The sequence below is a fragment of the Gymnogyps californianus genome, chromosome Z (assembly GCF_018139145.2).
Source record: "Gymnogyps californianus isolate 813 chromosome Z, ASM1813914v2, whole genome shotgun sequence".
Classification (NCBI taxonomy): Eukaryota; Metazoa; Chordata; class Aves; order Accipitriformes; family Cathartidae; genus Gymnogyps; species Gymnogyps californianus.
Window position 1 is genome coordinate 3,714,328 of NC_059500.1, and position 14,858 is coordinate 3,729,185.

The following is a 14,858-nucleotide window of genomic DNA, read 5'->3' on the forward strand; positions in this document are numbered from 1 at the left end:
AAGGTACTTCTTTTTTTTGCTTTGTTTTGCTTTGTTGAAAGACAAGCCAAGACCTAAACATGGAAACCCAATCCTGAGTGAACTCAATAGAAGAAAGTGCCAGATATTCAGATTTTTTTCAGTTCATTTTCATTAAGAACCAAATCCTCAAGTGTCTCTGCAGGCAGAAATTATTAGTGTTCTATTCTTAGGATGAATGGAGTCTAACTGACAAAGAATTACGCTTTCACAAAGTTTGACAGCAGCTTTTTTGTTGACCTATACACAATGTACCTTCTTAAAAGAAAAAATTAGTTTCCAAGTTCTGCTTAAAGTAAATGATTATGCAAAATTATATTATATTAGTTCAAATCATAAAAAATGTATGTTGTGGGGCATTTATAGAGACACTTGTACCGGCATGGTGAGAGTCAAGCTTAGCTGTAAAACAGCTGTTATACTTGTCCCATCGCATTATGACATGGCTGCTGTTTTATGCTAGAAGAGGTAAAGAGATATCAGTAAAAATATTGCACTGTAATCTAAAACATCAACATTGTGAATGGGTGTCCCTGTAAATTTTCATTTTGTTAATTTATCAGCATGATATAAAGAAGGGTATGTGACTGAAATGCATGTATTTTGTTTGACTTAAATTTGCCATCTTTCAGATCTGGAGTGCAAATTCTGGAGTATAAACTCTATTCAGATATTCTGTTCAAATCCAAGAATGCAGTAACTTCTCTGAGCAATCTCAGTTAGTTGCTTTTCCAAAGACAAGCTGAAATTTCATGTGAATAACTTTTTTGCAATATTATCAATGTTGTGAGATCATTCTCTGACATCTTACGATGATACTTTCAAGTCCTTCTGAGACACAGAAATGAAGGCAAGGGGAAAAAAAAGGTGCACAAAACATTTTGAATGTGGGAGATGAAACTGATTTTATGTAAAGGCTTACATCAGCTCCTAATTTACCTTTTGCTGATCCATGCTGTAGATATTAAGAATACTCATGCATTGAAGCTACTGTAAGTCATTTGCTGCAGCGTGTCTGTATTCAGTTGAATCAGAAGAAAGTACAGAATAAATCTCCCTCAGCCCAACTTACAAAAAAGCTAAGCAAACTGTAGTGAAAACAGGACAAAATAAGTAGCTGCTACCCAGATTGCCTTACCACAAAGTTGTAAGAAAAATGGATAAAATAGGCCAGCTGAAATAAATGAGACTAGCAGCAGGCACTGATAGCAGTCACTGAGACATTCGAGTGGATCTCCTCTGGGATGAGTTTCTGCAACTGAGGAGTCTCAAGCAAGAAAGAACTGCCTTGGGGCTAAGTCTGAATGAACCCAAGGACTGCGAGCATGTTGGCCCCAGCTGACCAGAACTGCTGCCTGCAGTTCAAAAGTGTTATAAAATGAAAACTCTCAGAGCCCTTGGCTAGAAAGATCTTCCACCTTAATATTTGGCCTTGGCATTCAAAAACTTTTGTGACTTTCTTTTTTGCTTCCAAGGGATGCCTCTTGCTGCACTTGAAGACCCTGCTCCCCCTGAAATCAATGGCAAAACTCTTACTGGCTTTAATGGGAGAGGGATCAATATGGCAACTCTTCTGTCTCTGACATGCAATTCAGATCCTGTTCCTCTTTTGTAAAATAGTATCTGCACTCATTAGTAACCCTACTTAAGGAAGGTACTTGCAGAGGGAAGTATCTCATTTCTGAGGGTGGCAGATTTGGTTCCAAATCAATCTCTCAATTTCAAAATGGTTTTGGGTTTTTTCCCCTTCTTTAAGGATTTGATGGCATGAATCCGTATTCTAGGTGGTGGGAGAAGATAAGCCCTCATTTCTGTCCATTTGCCCTTCTGCCCCTGCATTTGTCTTTTCTTGAAACCCTTCCAGATTCCTGTCCACTCAGTTAAGCCTAGCTGTATGGATCACAGCATCATTATTATTCCTCATTCCCCTTTTGAAGGCTAGCAATTTTTAGAAAGGCTTTGCTGGGTTTTCCTGCTATGTTATCCTGGTGAGTATCTCTGAAGTCACTTAGTCCCAGAGCCAGATATTTAGGAGTCTGTTACTCTAAATCCTGTTGTAATCAAATGCGAGTTAGGTGCTTGCATGATTTTTCAGACCAGGTCCTTATCTCAAATGAAAAAATTAGGCTTTTTCCCAGCATACTTACTAACATGCTTCACATCAGCTCTTTTAAAAATGCACGTGTCTAATGGGAAATGAGTGTAAGGAGTGGCTTAGGGTGTTGTCACTATAGTACCAGGCAAAGTAGGGTCACAGTCCTTCAGAGAGGAACGAGATAGAAAGAAGAAAATAATGTATAGTCAGGTTTCTTTCCTACTCACCAAATAAATCCTCTTTCAGCTAGAAAAAATCTATCTGGTCCTGAGGGACATTCAAGAGTGGGGAAAAAGTCATTCTCAGTGCTATTACTTCTTTACCACAGGTATCATGCCTGTGAAGAGATGGGATGGCCGTCTTAAGCAGGACCCGAGGGAAAGTGAAGCCAACCCATGGCTCCCCAACATGTCCCCAGCTCTGGGCAAGCTGAAGGAAGGTGTGCCTGCTGTACACCTGACAGAGCACAGCCATCCTCCTCTTCCTCACCTGTGCTCAGGTAGCCCTGAGCCTCAGAACAAGTTTGCTTTTTGGCTTATCACCAGCTTCAGTATTGTTTCTTTTGAGTCCCAATTTGCCAGCTCTGTGCTATGCAGTATTCTCACAGAATTAAGCCTGAATCTATTACAGTCAGGGTGCTTTTTTTTTTTTTAATTTGGTAATATTTAGTGAAAAAAAAATGTATACATGTTTAGTAAAAAAATTTTTTAGTACATGTATTTAGTAAAATTTAGTAATTTTTGCATGACAGTCAAAGAAAGGTATGACTTAGAGTACCAGCTATAAAGAATCAGGCCTTAAGAGAAAATCCAGATGCCCTTGGCGAATGAAGGACCACTCTGCTCCCTCTGGGAGCACTGTGAGCCTCCTGTCCACTTTCAAAAGCCTCACCTTTACGCACAGTGATTTTCATACAACATGTATTTCTCCTCTTACTTTTCTGCATAATCAGGTTGCAACTGCTGTGTTGTTTCTACACGGCGGTGGCTGCTTGTTGAGTAAGGTGCAATTGAACATGAGCCAGGCTGGCAGAATTGGGCCCTCGGTGAAGAGAGTGAAAGCGAAGGTTGCAGTCTCCGTGCCTCTAATCTGTCCAGACACGGAGGCAAAGAGACAGAGACAGAGTTCGGCCCTTCTATATTTAGCTCCAGGGTGGCCATGTTGTCTGCATGCCATTGCTGAGTGGTGGGATTGCATCTGTCCAGCCTGCTTCGTGTGGCTTCTTACATCGTCCACGTTTGTAAGAGCATCTGAAGTAGATAAGTAGGAAAACTGGCAATAAACGCTCACCCCCGGGGATACTCTGACATCGGTTGCAGTGTTGCTCATCCGAGGGGCCTATCTCCTGTTCACAAACGTGATGACAGATCCTGGCTTGTTTTCTGCCCAGCTTGCTTTCGGAGGCTAAAGAGCACGTGGCAGGGAGATGCTACGTAAAGTGGGGTTGAGTTGCACCAGCTGGAAGCAGCTCTTGCTTCAGGAGCATCTCAGGAGTCTCTGCACACCCCCAACGCCCGGGGTCTGCAGATGTGGGCAGATCTTTACGTGGGATTTGCAAAGAGAAAGAAGGTTTCTAGCTTCTCCCCCCGTCCTGGCAACCACAAGGCTGGAAACCAGCCAAGCAGAGCTTCCTGAGGAGCAAGGGGGCTGCTCCTGCCTCTTCAGTCCTAAGCAGCAATACCCACGTGAACGAATTAAAAAGTAATAAGTTCAACGAGTTTGACACAATCTATGGATTCAGAGGTAATTAACAAGGATAATTAACTTTAAAAGGGAAACCAGATGATTTGTAAGGAAAAAGTGGAGAGGAGATTCAGTATTATTTATCCAACTGATTCCCTTAAATAGATGAGCTTAAACTTCTGTTACCAAGATACTGCACCAGCATCAAGCACATCTGCTTTTCCCTTGTCCCTGTCTGCCTGGTTTTAGATCATGCTTGTAATCTACATGATCTTAGGAAAGAACTTGAGCATTTCCCAAAAATCAATCATTCATTGAACAAATATTAACTGGACATGTAGCTGAAGTAACTGATCTATAGGCTCATTAAAGAAATCATTTAACATTGTGATTGTTGATCCAGTCATTACATTAACTTTATACTGTTACCACGGCTGGCAAGATGTTAGTATCTGAAATCCATGTTCAGGCAGAGGATTTGCCTTCTTTTCCTAGTACTTTTATTTGTATGATGGCTGTATGGATGGATCCCTGTTATGGACTAGCATTCATCTGGGTTTGCTTTTATATCCCACCTCTTAAGTTTCTGGAAAGGTAAAATTCACCTTCATGGCTTTTTTCCCATACAAGAAATCCTCTGAAGTTCCTCATAGTGGTCGTACCAGTTTCCTAACTGAATGCTAAGAATATCCAGAAGCACACACAAAAAAAGATCCAGAATCTCTTTTTCTAACAACCTCCTTTCTGATTCTGCATCCAGCATTTTCTGATTGAGATAAGGTCCTCTAATCACGTCTGAGATGATGAAATTTTGTGCAGCCCATCTGCCAGCATCGCCAGAACCCTTATTTCCTTGATTTCTATTCCCCTCAAAATGTGTTTCAGATTCTGCATGTCTCTGCCCCTCCTCCACTCTATTTTGCTGCTATCTGTGGCCGCTGTGGGACCTTTGAAAGCTAACACTAAAACATTACATAAAAACACTATTTCCTCCAATTTTCATCTCTACTCCATTTTTTTAAGCAGTATTATTTTGGTGAGAAGTGGCTTTTTGAAAAATTCTGCCTCAGTGGTTGGGGTTTTTTTTTTCCATAGTTGCTTTTATTTAATCCAGCGTGTGGATGCTACATAGGCTGATTATGGCCTCAGAAATATTCATAAGAAATTTTCCTGAAATCAATGGGAATTGTGGAGGAGGCAAAATTTGATGATTTCCTTTTCTTAGGCTATGCTCCTTAGGGCAGTTCACATTTTTTATAATGTGCAGCCAATGAGGGTGACAATATCAGATGGAAAATGAAGCAATTGCCAGATATTTTCCATCTCAGTTAATAAGCCCCCTGCTCTGTGTCAGACTGAAGCTTATACCGAGGGCAGGCAAGGATTTTACTTTATGCTGGAAATATATTTCTAGTGTTCTTTAAAAAAAAGAATTTTATGAGCAATTCAGTCTTCATATTTTTAATCCTTAAGTTCTTTCAAAGCCTACCAGTGGTTCAGGGCCAAATGTTGAGCGATTGCATAATACAAAAACAAGTCCAGCCTGGAAAAAGTACAGCAGAGCAAAACCATTTGGCTTTGGACCTTCTGTCACTACTTGGTATAGTGACAGTGAGTGAGATTTAAGGTACTGAAAGATGGCCAGTGCGATAATTTAAGATTTGAATAAGCATGTTACTTGTTAGGTAAAACTGTGGGTATTTCATGGTGCTTTACAAGACTGTTTTACATACAAAATAATGATATATATGCAAAACCTAAATCCCATGACAAAGTTTCTGACTCACTGAGTTTTACACTGTTTCCTGTTAAGAAATGCTTCCTTTGTGCATGTCAACAGTGCTTTCAGTTATTATGTTCAGTTTGCTTTTACAGTCTTCAAAAATAGCTTCCCTTTTTTTTTTTCCCTTCGCTTTCTCCGTATTTTTTCTGAATTTATTGATATGGCACTTATCTACTTTTTGAAACAATATGTAATAATATAAATTATATTTTTAATTTGTCAAAGGTATCGGACATATGCTTTATTGTTGATTTGTCCAATATGACACCCATCATATGGTATGTTAATAAAAATCATATTTCACAGGCTGATGTAAGTGCCCTTTATTCTTGCTTGTTACGGACATTAGAAGGAAAAGCACTGCAAGGCTCAGATAAAAATTTCAACAAGCCTTTAGTTCTCTGACGGCTTCTCTTCATTACTGCTGACTTTTTTGGTTTGGGTGGGTTGGCTTTTTTCTTCTTTCTTTCTATATTTTTTATGCATTTACTACTCATGGAAAATGCTGGATTAAGAGCTCTGGTGCATCTATCTACTACTGTTCTCAGTGTCTCCGCAGGAAAATACAGGAATCTGACTTCGGATATGCTAAAGCCAGATGTAAGCCCTTTTTCTCATCGTTTTTTTCCCAACGACAACAGTGAGTAGGTCCCTGTCTAGTTCTTGACAAGACTATAGCTGGCTATGGGTAGTTTTTAGCAGACAATGGACAAAGTATTTTTTTTATGTAGACTGGCACAGATCTGCTCAAGACAGTTGGATTATTTACATTTTCAGTTTGGCTGAGAGAGACATTTTCGAGAGAAAGAGTCTATTTCATTACAGCCCATTGGCTGTAACAAATCACACGTGGCATTACAATGACTGCTGGTCACCCTCAAATATATAGTTCATTTCTACAGAGAGTAGAGACGTTTTCAATAAAATACCCCTCTGACCCATTCAGACAAACCAGGTCCTTTGATCTTCCCAGATCCTTGGGTCTGAATCTCTAATATGTAGATTTGGGGTGTTTGTGGTGGTTTTTTTTTTACTTTATGCCAGTGTCAAGTGCAAGAATGACAGTACTTGAATACGCTTAGCTACAGCAGGAAATGTTAGAGCTTTTCACTAATACAAGTTCCCAGATATAAAATGCTTCCTTTCTGTGTGTGTTTTTAAAGGCTTTGATGTCTGAGATTTGCTTATACAGAATTTTGTGCAAGGGGCACAAAGGCCAGCTACTAAAACCAGTAGTTTTTAGGTCCAAGATGCAGGCAGGTTAACATTCAGTTTAAGTTAACTTCTAGTCCGTATCAGAAGGGAAAAAATTAGAAAGTATCATTGCGCAGATGAATGTTTTACTTATTGTACAAAGTACTTACTGTAACAGAGATGGGATCTACGAATACTTGAAAAGTTAATATTATTACAGAAGTAACAGAATGCAAGCTAAACAAATAGAGGTTGTCATACTCACAGCCAAGTACACAAATTTCCCGTACCCAAACAGCTTTGAGATTGCATCTAAGAGTACACAAGGTATTTTTTCTGCCTGTTTGCCAAAGTTCACATTACTCAGTAGTCTGGCTTAGCTCCCGGCATTGTAATAGCTGATGATGGTATGGATAAATGAATTTGTTAAATTCTCCATTGCCTTTCTGAGTAAGTTTGCCTACGAGGCTTTAACATGGATTCATCAAATATATATTACAAAAGCAGTGTGGGACTTAAATGCTCAATTGTAGCTGATCTGATACAGATGAATCTTACACACGAGGAAACCTTTGTGCTCTTTCATTTTTCATACATTAACTTTAAAGTAAGCAGTAGGAAAATGTCAAAGAAAATAAAGAAGGCAAAATAAGGCACTTAAGGCTTAAGAAGTTAGCTTCTTTTCAAAGTGATGCATGGGTGGTACTGTATAAATTCCTGTTTGTGAATAAGATTTGTGTATGCCTCCCATGTACCATTTTGAAAAGATACTCTCAGTCTTAGAACATTTGTATTTGTCTTTCATTAAGAAAATGTAACACAGTGAGTCACCTATTGAAAAGAGGGCTACAGAACCACTACTGTCAAAGCCCAGGATTGTTGAAAAGAGGGACTGTGCGTGTGAAATATCACAATTGCAAACTGCAGAAGAACGTCTCGTGCTTCCTCTCTCAATTCAAAATATAGGTATCTGTGCTTAAACTCTTATCTCATTATTGATATTATTATTATCAGTCTTATTATTATCATTTATTTATTTGTACAGCTCTGCAGCTTGCTAGGTACTTTACACGTGGGTGAAATGCACATTATCTGCCCTAGATAACATGCTATTTTAATTCTCTGTTATTATTTTTCAAATTATTCCAAGAGGAACAGTCTGTAGTTACTGTATGCCATTAGCTAAAATTTCAAACATCGTAAGCATGGAATTAAGATTTCAGTCAGGAAGAAGAAAAAGATGAGGTATGGTTGAGTCAGAAACTGTTCGTCTCTTTGCAGATAAACACCTTAATAATTAGCATTTAGAGGAAAGAACAAAGAGCTCAGAACTAGACTCTAATGTTTAATCACTTGTTATACACAAAATGCATTGTTTAAACTGAATTTTAAAAAGTGTTGATGTTTAAGGGTGAGGTGGATACTTGCTCAACTCAACTGCACAAAGAAACAAGCTTAGCTACGGGCACTGGTCCCAACGGCAAAAAAATGAGTCAGCAAAGGGAGGTGAGAAGAGAGTGAAGCGCTGATTCTGCTGCCCAAAGCGCTGCTAAGAAACCTGATTTTTCTCAGGATGACACACAGTTTGTGGACTGCTGCAATTCTCTTCCCATCAGTCCCAAATGACACCTGCCATCCGAATTATGTCTTGCTAGCTCCTACTGTGTACGTCAACAACGGGACCAGGTAGAGCCCCTTACCTGAGACCCATAGCACAGACACAGTTCAGCCCAAGGGACAGGGAGAAACTCAACTCAGCAAATTATTTTTACCTCTGTGAGAAAGTACCAAAACATGGGTGCATGCCCACTCAGCAGACTTGCTGTTAGGACTTATTTGTTAGGATCTATAGGCTCTAACCTATCGATTCTAATGATTTTTTTCTCTATTAGGGATTTGGGGCTTTTGTTCTATTTTGTTTTGTTTCTCTGTGCATCATCGACATAGTTTGTGACGCTTAAGTCATAATCAGTTATTCTTGTGCAACATATTTAAAAAATACCATAGTCAGAGCGCAATGCTATTATTACTTTTCCTTTCTTACTGTCTCCAGAATGGGACTGCCTCACACACAGAAAAAGCCAAACCCTTATCTTCTGAATCTCAAATGTGGTTTTCTGGCTGACAGTTTAAATTACCACCATTTTACTTCTTATCTACATATACCTCTTGGCTATATACACTCAATATTGGAGTCTATATGCAAAGAATGTTGCTGTTGTAAAAATGTTGCTATTAACTATTATGCTAAGATGGAATTTAAGTTGCAGTAGAAAAAATACATAGCAAGCCTAAACCAGTATCATCTTAAGTAACAAAAAAAATCAACTGTTTTATGGCAGGTGTTGTCTGGGAAGAGAAAAGCTGTACCAAAGTGGCACCACAGTAACTTATTTTCTAATCTAAGACTATGAGAGTTTTCAGAGCTACAGCCCAGCTACATCACTTACAGGGGATAATAAGAACATTGAATCTAAGCATCTTTGGTGTAATGAGCTCACTTTGCACCACAGCTCGCAAGAAGACCTGCTCCATGGCTGGGTAGTGAGGAGATGCCCGTGTAATCCTTGCACCTGCTGAGCCCCCTCACCCTATTTTACTTGAGAGAGGCTTCAAACTGAAGCAGCACAAGTCCTGTCCTAAAAGCTGAGGAGATGCACAGCTTTCTAATCCCTGCTAGAGACAATTCCCATCTCCCTGCCTTGCAGTGGACGCATGGGGCTAGTAGGGGACAGAAGAGCATCCATAACAAAGGTACACAAACCATACCTCACTGTTTAGGATCCTCTGCACAAGCATGGGGACTCTACAGGCCAATACAGGCAGACATTTTCAGCCTTTTCCCTACTGAAGAGTTGCACAAAAAACAGTGGGAGATAATGGCAAGTGTTTGGCACTAGTAATCCCTTGGAACGTCTCATTACTGTATGGCAGAACAGATGCAAATCTCATACATTTATTAGGCATGGAGCTTTTCTATACCCTAGAATATCTCTTTGTGATGGCTGGAAACAAAATATCTGCCTGTTGTACAGGAAGGTTTTCACTGGTAGACTTGAGGAGTCAATGGAAAGACCCTTTGGGGCCTAACTTAGTTCCAGCACATGCATGTCCACCATATCATCAGTATGTGAGTCAGTCCATTCAGCAGTACAAGATAATACTTATGCACAGAAACAATGTTTTAAAATAAGTAAATATAGCCCACAATAAAGCCCAAATTATAATATAAAATTAAGCTGAGGCAATAAAATATTAGTTTGTCCCTACATACTCACCAAAAGAACATTACTGTACTCTATTTAAAAGCGTGAGATATGGAATAAATATTGTCAAATATTTATGTCAAATGTTTAAAGAAGGAAAACCTCTTCTAATACTTTTTAATGTATATGTTTTCTTTTCACTAGTCCTTTAAAAATAGTAACCACAGATTTTGTAGTCTGTCTGGACACAGAAGATTTATTAGTACTTATAAATGTGAAGAGGTTTCTATTACTGTATTCACTATTGCATTTAGTTTTTTAAGTTGGCTGTTCTGCAGGTCAGATTTCAGGAAAGGCAAATATCTTTGCCCACAGTTTCTCTGTTTTCTATAGTCATTGCAGTTTTTGTAGAGTGGGGGAATAGCATCTTTGTAAGACCTTCCCCACGGCTCAGTAGGTAGTTTCCCATACACAGTCTCATAGCTCAGAGCAGTTTTTTTGGTCTGCCTGTGAAGTCTGCTTCAAGATGCTGGTCTTGAAGGATAGTGGAAGACATGCTAAAGAGAGAATTTTCTTATAGGAAATGCGGTAGTTCACCATACAGTGATATAACATAGTCTAGCCAAAATACCTTCATTATTATACTTTACTTGTAAGTTAAGTCCTTTCAATCAGTAAATACATACAGATACTATACTACCCAGTCTTCAATTATGTGTAGTAGCATTTCTAAAAATTATCATAGTAGAGGCCTGTCCTGTTCACAGTCATCTATACCATGAGGAGAGAAATCATAAATCTTTTTACTGACTTCTATAGGGGTTGGATCCAAATTGGTGGTGTACTTGCAGCTAAATTGCTCTTATAGGACAGAAATAGTCTGCCGGAGGACTTTGCAACTTTTCTGTGTTCATACAGATGCCAAAGCCATAATAAGGCAGGTCCCTTTGACCAGACGTCAGAAATACCTTTTTACCAGGCGGCTGTGTCATCTATTCTCCAAAAAGTGTAACTTGTTTTAGAGAAAAGTTATTTCTAAAAGTTTTATTGGCATAATAAAGGCAGTTTATCACATAATTCTGTAATTCATCATATGCACAGCACTGTTTGATGAATATATGTTTTCTTGCCAAATACTTGTATACTTGCCAAAGTTTTACAGTTAATTAGATATTTGGCTTTATTCATTGGCTTCAATAAAGTTACCCCAAAGATGAAATTGGCCCAATGTTTATGAAATGCTAAATAAGAGCTAAGTAAAATGTTTCTTAATTAGGTGGGGGGGGGAGGTCTTGTGGGCTACGTTCTACTATTAATTAGACAGAAAATATCAAACTCACTTTTGTATTATGAACCTGACTCAGATTAGAACCAGGGCTTGAGAAGCATTCCTTGATTTTCTGTGAGCAGCGTCCATTTTATTTTCATTTCCCAAACCAGAACACATCGCTTCTTAATTATATTTTTTTTTTCTCCTAATTCCCCATTTTTAAATCTAATTTAAAACTCCATTTAAAATAGTAAAATGTTTGGGAAACTTTAGAGGCAAAGAGTTGAAATGGAATGACTTGAACTGGCTGTTTTGAAAAAAAGCTAAATTAGAAAAGCAGATTCTGTTTCTGGCGTGGAGTGGGCATAATGTTATTTGAGCAGAGCTTTGGAATAAGGAAATAAAATGGCAAAGGGCAGGAGAAGAAAAATTAAAAGTCTTTGTATAACAACCATTGTTTACTTTAAATGCAAAGGATATTCTTTTGAACTGAATATTGTGTTAAGTGTTAAGCCAAAACCAAAATTATATGAATGGAAAGAAAGTAAAGACTTTGACTCCCTGATGAATTTTTTAAATTCCTGTGGAAAGTTTGATGGCCTGTCTTTCTCCTTATAAATAAACTATAGCGGTTTTAAGACATGTGTTGAGTCTTGGTTTATTTAATTCAGAATAGCCAGAAAAAAGGGACCCAGTAGGTACTACACAATATATTGACAGTTAAAGTAAACTGTGGCCAGCATAATACAGCTAGCTGCTTATGCTAGAGAGATAAAGATGTCTACATCTTTCTACAAAGGAAGCTTGTGTGTATATGGCATTTTTTCAGCAACTCAGGTGGGGATATGCCGTATGTTGCTTGGAGCTCCTACATCACAATGATGGTTCCTGATAAGCAAAGATGCTCACAGTAGATCAAGTCCTCTGCTTTGTGTGGTTGTTGTTTGTTGGGTGTTTTCCTTGTCCCTTGGTGCCTTTTCTCTTTGAATCATAAGGCCATTGAAATAAAAGGCAAAAATTTTCTTCATTTCAACATGGTCAGATTGCTGTGTTGGAGTCACCAGCTTTGGGGTCAGTGCAGAGTGAGCCGTGTGCTTTGGAACATAGAGATGACTCAGAAATATAGGTTGTCTATTTTTCCTGTTCTTTTAGCAGTTAGATGATATTTACCTACGTAATATTCTATTACCCACTATTTTTATTCTTCATTTGCTCAATGGGTGTCCTTGCATTTTAGCTTTTCTATGTCTTTCCCGGCTGGTTGAAAGTATTCTCTGATGCCTTGAGTGGACTGGAGCTTGAGGATTTTGGGGAGTGTGTCAGAAAACAAACCCTAAATGAAAGGACTGTACCTACCTCCTGTGGATGGACAGGTGGGCGTGAGGACTATGGGTTCAAGAAGGAGAGCTTTGACTCCATCTCCCGCAGTTCCCAGTGAAATATCTTCTATCGACGCCGCTCAACCCCGTTCAAGTCGTCCTACCCTCAGCCTCCAAGGCTCCACGTGTGTTCCCCCGGCCCCCACCGCTCCGCTGCTGTACGGCTCTGTGCAGCCGCGCAGTCATGCAGCTGAACCAGTTCCTCAATACGGCTCTCCATGCAGCTGCACGAACAGCTGCACGGCCACGGGGGAGGCAGCGGTGCGGGTCAGCGTGGGATGGTGGCCGGGACCGCCAGCAGAAATGCACATCCTTGTTTGGGAGGCAAGGTGGTTGATGCTACGTGCAACTAGTGGTGAAGCAGGTAGGGCAAAAACAGTCTGAAACAAGCGATGAGCATGATGTAACATCCCTATCGCTGACACAGTTCTTCAGCAAATGCCAGTTCTGGAAAAATTTACACGTAACTTTGCTGAGGCTGTACATTAAATCCTAATTGAGCTCTTGGACCTTACCGGCTTCCTCCTAACAAATCTTGGCACCTTTGGTGTTGCTGCTTACGCACAGTTACCACTGACCAAAATATATTCTCCATCATGCACTTTCTTGGAGAAGAGGATAGAATAATGTTGGAAATGCGGCATGGAAAGAGGTCTTTTCTGTCATGTGGCAACAAGAGGTTGGGACACAAGGGTTGGCCTCACTAGCAGAAGAAAAGTAGTAACAGAGAGACCCTAGCCATTCATTTTTGTCTGTGTTATTCACAGTATGTCTATAAACTTTACCTTCATCAAACTACTTCTTTCGAGTTCTGCTTTGGTTATCCAGTGTGTACTGACTCGCCTCCCTTTGCTTTTCCATTGGATTTGTTGTGTGTCTCATCATGGCAGGATGTTAGCTGCTTGTCCCATCAACTCGGGTGCTTCAGAGGTCTATTTTACAGTTTTGCCAAAGACAATGCACTTTTTCAGTGAGTCAGTGGCCTTGTGGAGTCTTGGATTATGCAAGGTGTGTATCCCCGTTCATGTACCAAGACAGGGATCCTCCCTTGTTCATCATGTACCACTGGACATCACCAAAGGCTGCTTCATGGAGAGGGCTCTTTTCCCAACAGCTTGCCAGGCAAAAATATCATTAAGATTGAGGTGATTGGGGTTGGCTTTCTACAGAGGGAGAATATGACCTACAGCATATGGATGGCCCATAGGAGCAACCACAGCTTCAGGGCCACAGCAGTGGCTTCAGAGTGTCTCTGGAGGAAGGTTATTCTTCCTCCCCTTTCCCTGCAGAGCAGATAAAGGAGCAAACAGCCTGTGCTGGTGGATTTGCCCCTAAAAGCATCTAGCTCCTCTGTGATTGACAGTGATAGCACACGTACTTTGAAAGCTCTAATGTTGATGATTAAGCCTTAATAAAAGCAAATAAGGTGGTGTCTGTGTGTACCCCAGTCAGCGAAGCAGATATCTACCTGGCATCTTGTAAATTAATCTGGGTGTTTATGCTGTAGATCATGATGAATGTGTTGCTATAGCAACCTACATTTCTTCCATTTTTTCGCTGCTAATTATCCTAACATCACCACCAGCTACTAAATCTTTGAATTCCTAATGAACGCGTGTGGAAGGCAGTTTCTTGATATATATCTCTTACTATATCAGCAGGATGAGATAATTAAAGATTAATGGATATTGATTATTTAGAGTTTATTGGAGCCTGTCATTCTAATACACATGTGCTTGTGCACCCAGAGGATCTGCCTGATTGTGCTTGGCTCGTTCTGCCAATCTGCTCCAATTGTTGGCAAAATCGTGCTAGGAGAGTGCACTCTCTGTCAGATGCTCAACGCGCTGCTCCCACAGACTTCAAGCCTTTGCCAGCTTGGGATTCAGGTCCCTGAATTCAGCTCTCCTTACTGGCAGCACTGTCACAACACCTATGAGCACAACCTGTTTTTCTGTTGGGTTCTTTTGGGGGTGGGGGGGGGGGTGGGGGGGGGTGGTTTGGGGGGAGGGGTATTGATTTTGGGGGCTTTTGTTTTGTTTTTTTCCTTAACTACAATATAAAAGCAAAATGTTGTTACCATCCTGGAAGGGTAAGTGTTAGTCATTGCTGAGATACTGGATGTTGTTGAGGCTGTGAACGTTGAAGAAGACACTGGGCAATACACCTCTCAGAGGCTATTGCTTCAGGCCATTAGAATCAAACATATCTTGAAGATGTTAACCACCAG